At 38.1% G+C, this 14,720-nt stretch overlaps 1 long non-coding RNA gene across 1 annotated transcript; it reads right to left on the bottom strand.

Annotated features, from left to right (window-relative positions):
• Positions 1 to 1,746: 1,746 nt before the first annotated feature.
• Positions 1,747 to 8,079, bottom strand: LOC137040089 (uncharacterized). Its single transcript, XR_010897836.1, has 9 exons — positions 8,010 to 8,079; positions 7,746 to 7,915; positions 7,490 to 7,546; positions 7,168 to 7,400; positions 6,893 to 6,977; positions 2,886 to 3,024; positions 2,120 to 2,216; positions 1,875 to 1,985; positions 1,747 to 1,788 (listed from the first exon to the last, which is right to left on the bottom strand). It is a non-coding gene; the product is annotated as an uncharacterized lncRNA (long non-coding RNA).
• Positions 8,080 to 14,720: the final 6,641 nt, after the last annotated feature.

Genomic DNA, 14,720 nt, shown 5'->3' with positions numbered 1-14,720 from the left:
GATATGATCACTGCACTCTAAAAAAAATAAAATTAAATGTTGGGTTAAAAACAACCCAAGTCGGGGTGAAAATGGACAAACCCAGAAATGGGGTTGTTTGAATGTGTCCATTCACTGAGTTCAAACAACCCAATTTCTGGGTTTGTCCATTTTCACCCCGACTTGGGTTGTTTTTAACCCAGCATTTGAGTGCATGTAATTTAAAATGAAAGCTTTTTAGACAGTACACGACTGTAGTTCCAATTTAGTACAATTAAATACACCTTTAGTTGGACATCAGCACCATTTATGGATAACTACTGTGCATGAAACAATTACTGGTTCAAATTTAGTATACGGGCGTTTTCACACCTGAAAGTCCGCACTAAGGTCCGAACCAAAGTTTGTGTTTGGACATTTGGTTCGTTTTGGTTTGCTTTCACATTGCAGTTATGTCAGCGGACTCAGCGCACCAAAGAACTTTACATGACGCACTGGCGTCCTGTCGTCATCATCTATGTGGGCTGCATCTTAACATTGATTGGTTTGTTAGCGGACGTGCGTCTGACGTCAGTGTGTTGTTAATTCAGCGGCTATCTTTTGACAAGAATGAACAGCAGACGCATTGTTGCCAATACTGTTAATATTATGGCATTACTATCTGCAGCACCAACTATACTCGAGGCAAATTCACCAAATGAACGTCCTCGTTGTGCAAACATTTTATCGGCGCCGACAGGAAAGGAGGAGCTCCTAGAAGATAGGCTTTTTAGCCAAACAATGTATTTTATTTTATAGTTATGTTTAAATATTATGTTATTTTTAAATTTCATCTAGGCTATATTGATTATGAAACGTGCACAGATGTGCAATATATGTCAAAGACATTAAGATTTGTTTTGTAGAAAGCTTTGTATTTTGTATCTTAATTTTAATAAATGTTTCATCATTTGCCTGAATTTAATAAATAAGCTTAAATAAATAATATAGCAGACATCCCGTGACGGAGTGATCATTTGCGTTGCACATGAACTGGAGCGGTCTCATAAATAAACCGAAACTCATATAGTCAAGCAGAGCACGCTGTTCACGCGAGCTGACATGAGTACACAAGCGGTTCTGGTTAAAATGCTGCACGATCACTGCTGCTCACGTGTGCTGTGAGTTTAATCTGTGTTTTTTCACTAATCCTACAACAGAACTTCCTGTAAATGGTCTGAAAGTCCGAACTATACAGAAAATGCTTTCACACTAGAAACGAACCGAACCTTTGTTCTGTTTGGTCCGGACCGAGACTACCTCTTTTCGTCGGACCAAATTTCATCTGTTTGGTCCGGACCATGGTCCGGGGGAGGTTTCACACCTGTAATTTTGGTTCGTACCAAACTGAAAAGTCCGAAAATCCGGACCAAACAAGGTAGGTGTGAAAGCACCCTTAAAGATTAAAAACAATGCTCATGCATTCATAGGGCTGACTTGCCGTTTGCCACAATTTCCATTTATTTTTTAAAATTAAAACTCAAGGTTATTCAATTCTAGAAGGCTGGCCGTTCAACGTCCCCGATTTACACACGACAGACTTTACGACCGGTACTGATTCCTCACCCGTCACACACTGGAAGTTCCCACTGAACAGCGCAAAAGACACCACAGCAGAAAGAGAAAAAACACTGCTCTGTGGAAAAGAAATTCTCACAACGCGTTCTAGCTTACTGTAAGGAAACAAAACATGAAATATTTGAGGCAAAGTACAAAATGAATATTTACCTTCACGTTCTTTCCAATTGTAAAGAGGTAACTGTCGATGATCTGTGCAAAATATGACATTACAATTATATAATTTTTTTTTAAAGCATGAACGTTCACAGTGTTTGGTTTAAGATGTCCAACCTCACCTGATAACCAGTTTCACCCATGAAGAGTTTTGATTGAAGCGTTGTATAGTTTATAAGGGCCCACAACAGCTTCAACTCGATGAGTATTCTTCCCATTCCAAATAACTAAAACTTAAAAAGGAATAGATCGATATTTAAGCAGCTACACAATATTACTTATATTTGAAGTAATGTTAAATATGCATGTTGACCATTAATGACATTTTTAAACTAGTATCTTGAAAGGATATCAATGTCCACAGTACCCTTCTCCTCTGGGGTCCTGACAGCACTGGCACTTCTCTTTCTGCTGTTCCCCGATTGCACATTGTCCTGGCCAGATTTTTCCTCTGCCTCCTGTGGCTACATTTGTTAAAGGTTTATTTTATTATAATCATAATTATCAGTTATGAATTACTTAGGGCGAATATATAGATAAATGCATTTCTCATTGAATGTCAGTGTGGTATAACGAATAATTCCCATTATAATGATCTGTTTCTTCATATATACAGTATATGTGTTTTATCATCACTTTTCTTATGCATTTCTGTGACTTTCATGCTTTAAGGGATTAGCTTATTAATAGATTTATATCCAATCTATATAATCATCATCATTATTAGTTTAATCAAATGCTTGTTATAAATATGTTGGGTTCTATAAGAAGCATTATTCATCCAAATAAATTGTGGGCGCGTCGTTCGTTGTGTGCATTGATAGGAGGAGTTCTCGCGATACGCTTTATTAATGATAAAACCATGAAGAATCGTTGCGTGAATGTTTGTTAATTTATGAGAATCATCCTTTTACAGGAGTACTACATCAGTAGGCCTGTCCTTAGCAAATTTCCCGTTGTGGTCATTGACAGGTAAGATGACATTTGAAAGCTAGATGAAAAGAAAGCATTAAATCACAATTAGCATTCGCTCTAATAGTCAAAAAATAAAACTGCAGATCTTTGATTAGATTGAGATTTGTGTTTTTATATTGTGAACAGCATGGATCAGTTCATAGAAATGCTTTGCTTACTGGCAATCTGGCCTCCCGTCCACACATTATTTTAAAAGGGGAACTCTTTGTGGAGCCGTTCACTTCTGATCTTAGAAAGAAAGTTTGCTCCAGGAACACATCCCACTCATTTCCACGTTCACTCACAAGGTTGAGGGCCCTGAAATTCATTGTGAATATTAACTTTATTTTAAAATGGATTCTTTTGAATAATAGAGTGATATAAATGTGAATAGCATGCAGAAAATCTCTACTCAGAAATACAGATACTAGATACAGTGGATTTATTTATAAATTTAGTCTGCTTTTCTTTCCAGCTCTGACTTCTGAACTCCTAAATTGAGTGGAGTTACTTTAGAGACTTTAGACTGTCTTTAAAAAGGAAATTCTCTGTAAAAGCACATTCTTGACTACAAGTGTTGTTTAAAATGTTCACTGCTATTGCTCAGGAAACAACAAAACTCAACAAGCATGTGTAGTAGTAGGGGATTTTTCTTTTTGCATTCATTATCCTTTATATGAGACTGGGTGTGTATGATAATTAGGGCCAGTGTATTTAAGTGTGTAGACAGGAAACCTTCAAATGTAGATCGTCATACCCGCCCCTCTTCCGGTTATCGGTGTCACTATAGTGGAGGTAAGTGACGGAGGTAATGTACGGCTTTGCGTGGTTGTAAAGTTGTTAAAGTATGTTTCCTTGTCTCCTGAAGTGATCGCTGTAGTCGTCTCAGTGACGTGCCCTGGGAGTTGCGTTAAGCGCTCATTGAAAGCTTTAAGGTACGTCGGCGATCACCGTTGTGGTGCGGGTTTTATTGTTAGTTGGGTTTAATGGGGGTTATTGTGTGTTTTTAACAGGACATTCGCAAGTGTATCCTGACATCGGGGTATGTATGATCTAGTGAATGCTCGTATTACAGAAGTAAATTTGATTGACTTGGAGTAAATCTTTGCTTGATGGTTATGTTTTGTTTTGCAGTCTCATGTGTACCACGTGATGGTTAACCCAGGTCGTGCTGCTGTTTTTCGTGATTAGATGTTTGGGTGTTTGCTGTGAATTGTTTTCATAATTTGAGTAATCTCTATTTTGCTTTTCTTTCTTTATTAGTGTGGTTTGTTATATTTGTATTGCAGTTTGACCATTGCGACTAGGACCATAAGTTGTGTTGTATTAAATAGCGGAGGTGCCATCTGACAAACTGTCACTCATTGATAGCTTTGGGGTCCTTATAGTGCCGCTGAGGTTGGAGGGATATCATCCATGTACCAGCTGATTTGGTCTATCACCAGTAGTGTTGTCAAAAATATCAATATTTCGATATGTATCGATACTGGAATATCTGAAACGATACAATTCTCAGTTTTTACAGTATCGATATCAGCTGCGCCCTCTCTGACCGTCAGCAAGTTGACACACCGGCATATTCTCACTCAGCCCGGTTAACCTCTGAGCACGGCGAACGCGGGTTCTGCTGGACTTTTTCCTCATGACAGTGTGTTAGTGTGTGATCGGTCTGAATTTCGCGCGGGATTGCACATAAATTAATTCTACTAATCCCCGCAGATTTCGTGCTCACATCTGAAGCGCACACACACATAGCCATGCGTCCGTTAGTCTTAAAGGGACCGCAGTCATTTGTTATTCAAACTACAAAAAGACAAACGATCAACTGCTCTTGACTGATCAACTTGTGTAACTTTAATAGTTTCATCTGTACGCTATTGAATTTTTTTACAAAGAACATTATCCAATGTTGTTTTAAATGTAATTACTATGCATTTTTTTTATTCAGTTACTTATCTGAATGTTAGACCTACCTGAAAAAATAAAGCAGTCTATTTAATTTGTATCTTCTATTCTATTGCATTTATTTGTGCTATTGTTTGTAATCTGTTTATTTGTTCTTATTTTATTACTGTTTAGTCGTCTTTTTAAATTCAATTTACCGTTTGAAATCAAGCTTTGTGCTGTGTGTAAGCTATTGCAACACAATTACACCATTGTAAAAAATACATTGACATAGCAAAAATTTGTGAGATAATTTTAATAGTAATTGATCAATAATTGTTCAAATCAAAACGATGCCCAACCCTAAGGAACATGCTGGCCACATGAATTTTTTGTAAAAAATAACAATGAATAATAACAAGTTCTGTTGTCATATTAAGCATCTTATCATTTTTTTTTTTTTTTTTTTTTTTTTTACTGTGGTATCGATTTAGTTTCGATATATCGATATTTTAGTCTGGTATCGTATCGAAGTCATAATTTTGGTATCGTGACAACACTAATCACCAGAATTGTCTGATTTGTTTTGTATATTTGCACTGTACTAATTTTTCGTTCCTTTCTTTTTCAAGTCAAGGGAGTGCGCCGAGGGTAGGGCTGCACGTTTTCAAGTTTTTCATTAACCGTTAACCGAGGCCCTTGGCGGTTAATACTCGGTTAACCATAGTGTGCGTCAGGGTTATTTTTAGCTTATTAATTTGACGACCACCATCTCCGTAGTGAACGCGCCTATAGAGAGAAATGCACATCATGGATTACACAATCAGAGAGTAGCCTATTTCTTTTCGTTTTAAATTGTTAAAAGACATTTCAAGTTTCTTAAGATCTATTACATGTCTGCGAGGCGTACGCTGAGTTTCGTTAAATTAGGATGAGATGCGCTCCAGTTCACGAGCAATGCGAGTGGCTGCCTGCACGATTAGAGCATGTAACGTTAGTAAAATATGCAGCCGAGAATGATTCACACAGACACAGCGTTTGACTCGCGCGGCTGATGAGCCTCTCCCGGCAGAGAGTTCAAGCATCTGTGGACTCGTCCCTTCAGCTCTGGCCATCTTGCTTTCAGTCCGCGATTAGCGTTTTTTTTTTTTTGTTTTCTTCATTACAGTTAAAGTAACGTCTGCTTTTCTCTAGTCATTCACAAGTTTCTCACTTCAAACTTTCTTTCTTCTGATCCGTTATGCACAGCGCGCGCGGCTCGTGCTCTGCTTCTGCCCTAATGCGACTTTTAGTCCAGTGCGACGTATGTTATTTTCCTCTTCATGACGCATATTTTGACTGATGCGACTTATTCTCCGGAGCAACTTATAGCCTGAAAAATGCGGTAAGCACTGCATTGCAATACTTGCATTTCTCCCCGTCACTCTCATTTTTAAAGTGCTCCCACGCTTTCTTTGCCCGCTTAGAAAGCTGGTCATGACTTCTTCTTGTGGATACTACCCTAACCCTATGGATACTACAAATGTCTGGGAGCACTCTGGCGGTCTATAAGGGTGCAAACATATATTACAACTAAATTCAAGGCACGTCATTGACGCCACTTAACCGAGCAAAATGTTTCACTCGGTTACGCAATTTTTAACGGTTAATCGGTCAATCGGTTAACCATGGACACCCCTAGCCGAGGGGGAAGGCTAGTCACCTGGGTGAAACACATTTGCTGTGAGTTTGATGCACCAGGGTTGGCACCTCTTGTTTTGGTTTGCTGTGCACACATAAGGGGTGGAACACTTATTTACAGCTAGGTTGCCGCCCCTGAGGTAAGCTCTAGGCTTGTTTTCTTTTTCTTTTTTTTCCTTTTCATTTATTTCTTTTTGTTAATGTATTTATTTGGTGAAAAGTTTTGTATTGTTTTTGTGTTTGTTTGTTTGATCTGATGCAGTATCTGAATCAGGCATGATTGGAGGAGTCATTTTCTATCCATGAGCATTGATATGTTTAGTATTGTTACAATAAATGTGCTAGTGATTTATACCATGATTAAACGATGCTAGTGAAACATTTTAACTTTCTGTCTTTTAAATAAAACTCTTCATTGGTTTATTGGATGACCCGACTCTGTCTTTTCACTGCACCACCGACCTGTGTTCCTTTCTTATTTCCTTGGGTGTAATTCCCAAGGTGGCGTAGTCAGTGATATCTGGATTATACTATACAATACTGTGTTACAGCCGGTTACAAACGCATGACTGTATTTGAAATAGTTTATGAAGATTTCAGTACAAAAAAAGCAAGACTTTACCTCTGTGTTTTCATTGTCTTTTTCAGGGTAGCAAGCCACGATTACACGGTGTAATGCAGAGCAGATCACAAAGAGAGCCGTTTACCTAAAACATAGAAATGAAGTTAAAACAAATGTTTAAATTGATTACAATGTCTACATTAACAAATGTTTCTGCTCATCTACAAACACTGTAGATATAATCCAACAGTCCGATTTTCACTAATAGGGAAGAAAAGAATTGCAATTTCTGTTTTGTGTAGCTAGAGTTCAAAAATATGGTCTGTTTTGTTCACCTCATGAATAAACTCTCGGTCTTGATCAGACAGAATTCTGACTGGGCAGCCATGTCTGAAAATTACAGTACTGAAGTTCTCTTGCAACTTCCATTGCTGTTTGTCTTCAGTGGCAATGCTTCAACCCACTTTGAGAAATGGTCTGTAACCGTGAGAATAAAGACATGACCACTGATGGTCTTGGGAAGCAGCCCAGTCAGATTCATCCCGACATACTCCCAGACTGAAGACGCCTAACGTAAAAAAGGAAACCGAATTATCGAGCAGGCAGTTGATAGCTCAAACACATAGATATAAAAGCAAAATTCACAAATTCACATACAGGGTCAGGTTTGCGGTCAACCACTGGAGGTGTTCCAACCTTCTGGCATCCACATTACTGGAGAAGTATACATAGAAACAAAAAAGGTTAACCAATTGTCTTGTTTTATAAAAGCAGAGCTGCAGTTGAAAATCCCCAGTGATACTAGGAAAAATAATAATAACAGCACCCTTATTATGCAAGCTTACAATTAACAATATGACTGGTCAGTAATATTCTGTAACATGCAAGAACAATTATATGAATATGTAATTACCCATTTCTCAGTATCCACCGTAATCCTTGGCCAATAATATCTGGCACATTTTAATGCGGCTTTTAAATTTGCCGTGGTGTCCTCCGGTGGGGCGGCTGTGGAGCTCCTCAAAAACCATCTTACACTCCTCCTTGGTTTTAAGTGCTCTCTCTTATACAGCAGCACACCATCTGCAATCATAAATTAATCTGCTTCATTTACATCAGATTCCCAAATTCAAAGCATTTGTGGAACAACTCTTTTCCAAAAAAAATTGTCACCAACCAGAAAGTTGGAAATTTGCAGCATATCGGACAAGATTGACGTTTCGCTTTGTTAAAACGCAAAAGGGAACTCATTCCTCATGAGGTAATTAAACTTCATCGTACCTTCCTCCTGTGCTTTCAATGCTGTAAGGAAGAGAAAAGGATTTGGGAGCAGACTTATGACAAAGCAGGACTTCAATTACAGAGAGGAAAACAAGGCAGCTCACCAGGAAAGACAGCTGGAGGCGGAGAATCAGGTGAAGGCAGATGAACTATAGGGCTAAACCCAAAAAAAACCAGCAGGGGTCGCTGTCAGAAGAGTCAAAACAAAATCAGAATCCAGGAGACGTATACCAGAAAACAGGCAGAAATCAAAACCAAGAGCAAATACAGCGGACAAACTTGGATTAGAGAAGAGAGGTAATCAATCATAGAACAGGGAGAAAAATTACAAATGAAGTAGAAAATGTTTGCTGTCCCACAAAGCCAGTCTTCTAAATCAACAGTAAACTCAAACCTTTCTTAAAAAACAAAAAAAACACACAAACCAATTGCTTAAAGCAGCACTGTGTAACTTTAGCTCTTGGGGTCCCCCTACAGTTGGGAAAAAATAATGTCCTCAACTACTGTCGTAAGCTCTGTCATCCTACAACAGGGGATGCCATCGCGCGTGCATTTGTTGACATGACAACCCTGATAGCCCTGAACCAGTGATGCGCGGTTCGTCTCATAACCCACGGACCGGGCCAAATAACTTCATAAAAGCGTCCCGCGGGTTTGTGCAGCACTAACAGTTCCCCTGAACACTGCAGGAGGAGTTTACATGCAGGTGTTCTTCTGGCGGCGCGTGTGAAATGTCTTCATCAGGTACAGTCAGTGGCATGTTTCAGCATGTCATATGAATATCATTTCATGGGTTTTATTTTTTTCAAACGCCAAATAATCACGATGTTCACGTTTACAAGCCAGCGTCATTATAGTAGTCTATTGGTTACCGTTTTACAGACTCTATATGATACTTCAGTTCAATGTTTGAGTGGTAGCTCACCGTAACAAGCAGGACAGCATCGGTCGGGCACGCCTCCTTCAGCTCACACCAACGAGCAAACGCTGGTCACATGTTGATCCTCGTCCTGCCTTTAATCACATCACTTTTTCGTTTCCTCTTTTCTCTTTTTTATTTGTCTCTGCTGCTTCGGACATGACTAGATTATCTGACGAACAAAGTTGGGCTTGCACGTCCGAATGTAAGGAAGTGTGGGTGTTGGTGGAAGTGACGTATATGCCGTAAAGCAGTCGAATTTTGTAGTTCTTTTTTTTCCCTTGGGTTACTACCCGAAACCCGAAGTTTAAAAGTATGATTAAAAACGATACAGACCCCATCAGGCTATGGCAGACGTGTCATTCAACTTATTATAAGTCGATGCATCATCACAAGAGTCTTGAAAATATATTATGAAGGTTGAAGTTACCTGGTGCTGCTTTAAAGTAGAGATTTTTAAACATTTAATACATAGATTTAGCTAAATAACCCTTCCAGTAAAACCTCAAACAAGTCTATGAACACAATCTCACTTACTAAAAAAAACATTTTCACACGGATGCTCGTGTTGCAAAACACTATACACGCCGTCAGGCAAAAGAGAAACAACAACACTCGTCATCACTCACACACACACACACACACACACGATTCTAATGATGTGACCAAAACAACTGTATAGTAGAACTCTGGTCAGAATACACAGGTGATACCAACGATATGGAAAAGATCTGAGAGAGAGGGAAGGTGGAAGAGCAAGTGTTGTCAAGGATCAAAACACACCAGTTGAATTTTTCCGAGTGATGGTTTCTAGTGTTCGAGCAGCGCGCCAGTTTCAAATAACTCTGAAGGGCGCGTGCATCCGCTGATAAAATGTGCTTTGTTTGTTCGTTTTACAAAGGTTACATCAAAACACTGATTTACATTTATTTCCAAGCATTCCCATTCGAATGTACACGTGTATTGGCGTATAAATAAAATCGCAAAGTCCTAGTAAATTAATCATGCAAGTTGATGTTAGGCCTACAGACAAAACCTGCCTAGATTTAATACACGAGGCATCACATAACATTCAAAACGGGATTATTACTTATTTTACGGGACGCGAAACGACCTCGATCCATTCATGTCTCCTTATATAACGTATAAAACAAATGCAAAGATTCAAGTTACTTTCAGGTAAGAAAGTGTACCACAACCAAATAGGCCCAAGTAAAAATGTAATTTGCATGAATTGCTCCTCCTTTAAGTTCAAAATCACACACAAAGTTTACTTATTTGTACCACAGAACATGCAGAAGTGATTCCATAGTGAAAGATTCTACTACAGTAGCATTTTAACACAACAAGATTGACTTACGGGTTCGGCAAGCGAGCACTAAATGATGGGCAGCTCCTCTTATATAGCGTTTCCAACATAGTGACGCATGCGCACTTCTTGTGGTATGAAGCGTGCGTGTCTTTAGAATTGGGACAAATGGTCAGAACACTGTAACATATTTTTATTTATTTTTTACATTTATTTACATTATTTATATGATTGTTGTTGATGTTGTTATAAGTTTTATACAGACATAAAAACACTTTTTAAAAAAAACATTATTTTGCAGCGATCCTGACGTCACACAAACATGGCCGCACCATGGAGATTTTGTTGTTGTTGTTCTTTCGATTTGGGGTTTTCATAAACTGGATGCAAAAATCATCCAAATTGTAACACATAAAGCTTGAAATATCTAATTTTGCATGTAATGAATATTAGTTTCACCTTTTAAGATGAATTACTGAAATAAATGAACTTTTGCACGATATTAAAATTTTTCGAGTTTCACCTGCAAATTAATCATAAACTGATTGCATGTCATTGTCAGAGTTTCCAGTGTTGACAACAAGGCGCTGTATTATAAAGGCCTACTGAAAATTACAATACACAAATAACATTTTGAGTTTCTGAACAAATAAAGTAATTGATGCCATAAATATACACAAGCCTAATTTTTATTTTAGGCTAATTGTCAGAATATAATTTTTTTAAATTAAATAATTAATTAATAGCCTACATTTTATAATGTAATTTAATTTATTTAAAAATCAGGAAAATAAAGTGGATTTAAACGAAGGAGCTCTAAAGTAGTTTTAGAACTACTGCCTGACGTTGCCTAACCGAGAGTACTAATTTTAAGAAAATTACTCACAACACAGATTGCTTCAAAGCAGCTTTACAGTGATAATAGTAAATTAATTTTCCCAGTAACGTCAGATTATGTCTGTATAATGGTATGTCTGTATAATGTCTGTCAGTTCAGACCCACTTTTGTACATCTGTGGACGTGCAAAACTGGTTAAGTATCTGAACGTCTGACAAGGGACTCCCTATGGATATATGTGGACGTGTGAAAGTTTCAATTTCTGAACGGCTGACTAATCAATCATTGATTTGGCCAAGGGACGCTTCAGCAGAACTGATTTGTGCTGCCTTAATAAAACAGGTCTAATAGAATGGCAGCACATCCTGAGTACATCCAAATGATGTAGCTCACTTAACCCTATCCATTAAAAATTGACAGCAAGCTCATGTTTATTTTTTAGTTCAATGCCCATATATCAATATCCAATAAACAAATGATGGTGTTAGGGGTTAACAGCTTATGACCCAAGACCAGTATTGAAAAATTAAGACCAAGAGTCAGGAGTGTAATTAATTAAAAGAAAAATGTACTTAAGAATAGTTTGCATTTTTAAATGCAGAAGCCAACTTCAAGTCTCACAAGGAGTTCGTAGGGTAAAATAATCTGAAAGAGTGCATTTCTTTAAATACAGTTTTTTCCATTTCTGCTCATTGAGGCTAACGGTTTAACCTCTGCTTCACACTAAAGCAGCTTCACTGTGAGAAAAAGTACTGAAACCATCAATGATAGATAAAATATTCTCTCAAATCAAACAGTGAACATCATATAATATATACTATATATTATGTGAAATATTGAGATGTATGCATCGGACTGTATGTATACCCATCAGCTTTTATATTCATGCTGTGACCTAGTAGAGAAGCTCTTAGTTTCAGTAGTTACAGTAATTCTATCAAAAGTTAGCAGAAGTTATTTCTAAGTGCTAGTCTTGACTTACTCTTTTTATAAATATATCATATTTTTGTCTATCAGTGTCTGAGATTGATTTAATAATACATGTATGGTTTACAGTTGTATTATTATGGTTTCATGTCTGTAAGTGTGTTATTTGGGGAACCGCCATATGATTAAAAAGGGCACTTACACTTTCAAGTAGCCACGCCCTAAATATGCAGAACTTTAAGGCTTAATATATTTAACCATACGAGTTATCAAAAAAATTCACCCCATTTACAGTTGTCATGAAGGGCAAAATTAGCCGTACAGACCAAAACCACTTTTTGTACCAGGCTGTAAACATTATTTTCTGCTCTAAAGTTGGGCATTTTAACCTGGGGGAGATTCAGATTTGACTCCCTTCTGGACCTGTCTCCAGTCCTCACTTCAGTGTTGGTTTCAAGAGAGACCGTGGGCGGTTGTTTCTGACATGTGCTGTAAGCGGTAGACCAATCACAACAGACTTGGCTCTCTGGCCAATCAGAGCAGAGTAGGCTCGTGGAAAGGAGGGATTTAGAGGGATTTTCATCCAACCATATAAACCTGTTGTAGGAGACCTTCAAAACAACATTAGGAGACTTTAAAATAACATAATATGGGCATTTTAATGTTTTCATTGACTCTGTAATGTATATATGTGTTTGTTTCAAGAGAGACCGTGTGCGGTTGTTGGAACCTTTGGCTCAAGATGAATAAATGTTTATACGTAAATAAAAACCAAAATTCAATCTGTTCATCATAAGTGGTCACGTCTCTTCAGACCATTTGGACTAAACTGCTCAATTCAGATGGATTAGTTTTACGATCTCTTTATGAACTTAAAGCGTCAAAATGGCAGTTGCATAGACTGTCAATGGGGGGACAGAAAGCGCTCAGATCTCATCAAAAATATCTTCATTTGTGTTCTGAAGTTGAACGAAAGACTTACAGGGTTTGGAATGACATGAGGGTGAGAAAATGATATCAGAATTTTTATGTTTGGGTGAACTAACTCTTTAATGTGATGCCATTCAGCAGACACTCGGTCAACCTGCTCTCGAATTTTCACAGACTGGCTTTGACCATTTCAATATGGCGGACAGGTGATGTATAGCAGCCCAAAGAAACTGAGGCATCTGTGTCTCCCCATGTTTCAGTCAGTGTTTGCCAGTTCGATCGTTGTCTTTAGCTACAGTTACCCCACCTCCTTCTATAAATAAAGTGTTGATACATGCTAAATTGTATTAGCTTTAATTCCCAAACAAATAATAATAATCAGTAAGGATTTACAGAATTAAATTAACGTGTTGCATCTTGATTTGTATGTCTCATATCTGGAGCAACATGTGCCATATTCACCAGAAGAATATCACTGTCGCTGATCTCCTGCTGCTATAACACAACACTGCCACCTTGTGGGTTATTTACCTTATTGTCATTAGTAAACCGAACAGAACAGAAGTCAGTTCTAGACTTACTAATCAAGGTCATTATTAAGGTAAACTTTTAATAAATTACAATCATTTTAAAATGAGCCTTCACCTTTTTTTGACTGTGTATGCCTTAATTTGAATTGACAACGTTGTTCCCTCGTGTGTGTGTGTGTGTGTGTGTGTGTGTGTGTGTGTGTTTTGGTTGTGTGTGTGTGTGTGTGTTTTGGTTGTGTGTGTGTGTGTGTGTGTGTGTGTGTGTGTGTGTGTGTGTGTGTGTGTGTGGGTGTGTGTGTGTGTGTATGTGCTCCAAATATCCTGTAAGACAGACTCAAAGTCAGCAATATAGTCAACAGCACAGATCTAATCTTAATGATCTCTAATATCATCACTTACCTGTTGGCCGTATCTGCAAATAAACGAGTTCTGCATTAGTTCTGGACATTGGGCCTGGGTGTGACAAAAAAGGGTTAAGTTGCCGATATACAAACATATATCTAGCCTACATATATCTATACAAACGTATATATATATATATATATATATATATATATATATATATATATATATATATATATATATATATATATATATATATATATATATATATATATAAACATGTATCGACCAATACGCATTCATATAGCAAAATCACACACACACACACACACACACACACACACACACACACACACACACACACACACACACACACACACACACACACACACACACACACACACACACACACACACAAACGCACGCACGCACGCACGCACGCACACACACACACACACACACACACACACACACACACACACACACACACACACACACACACACACACACACACACACACACACACACACACACAACGGACGGTGTTGTTCCGTTTTCCAGAGCCGTCTATGGCTCTCCCGCTTTCTAGTCATTTGAAAATGCGGCAAATTGATTGGAGAAATGAGATGACAACCAGAGTCAAACTGCGAATGAATTGTTGGGGGTGGACCCGGATCGGCCAATCAGAGTGTTTGGCGCAGCTTTTTCACCGTTACTTTCACTTCTTCGTGTTTGAATGAAACGCGATCGCCACGCTGAGCAACAATAGCACTTTTCAGAATCTTTGTTTTTTAATGAATCTTCTCTTTATT

The sequence above is a fragment of the Pseudorasbora parva genome, chromosome 14 (assembly GCF_024679245.1).
Source record: "Pseudorasbora parva isolate DD20220531a chromosome 14, ASM2467924v1, whole genome shotgun sequence".
In the NCBI taxonomy this organism is placed as follows: domain Eukaryota; kingdom Metazoa; phylum Chordata; class Actinopteri; order Cypriniformes; family Gobionidae; genus Pseudorasbora; species Pseudorasbora parva.
This window is presented reverse-complemented; position numbering and strand designations above follow the sequence as displayed.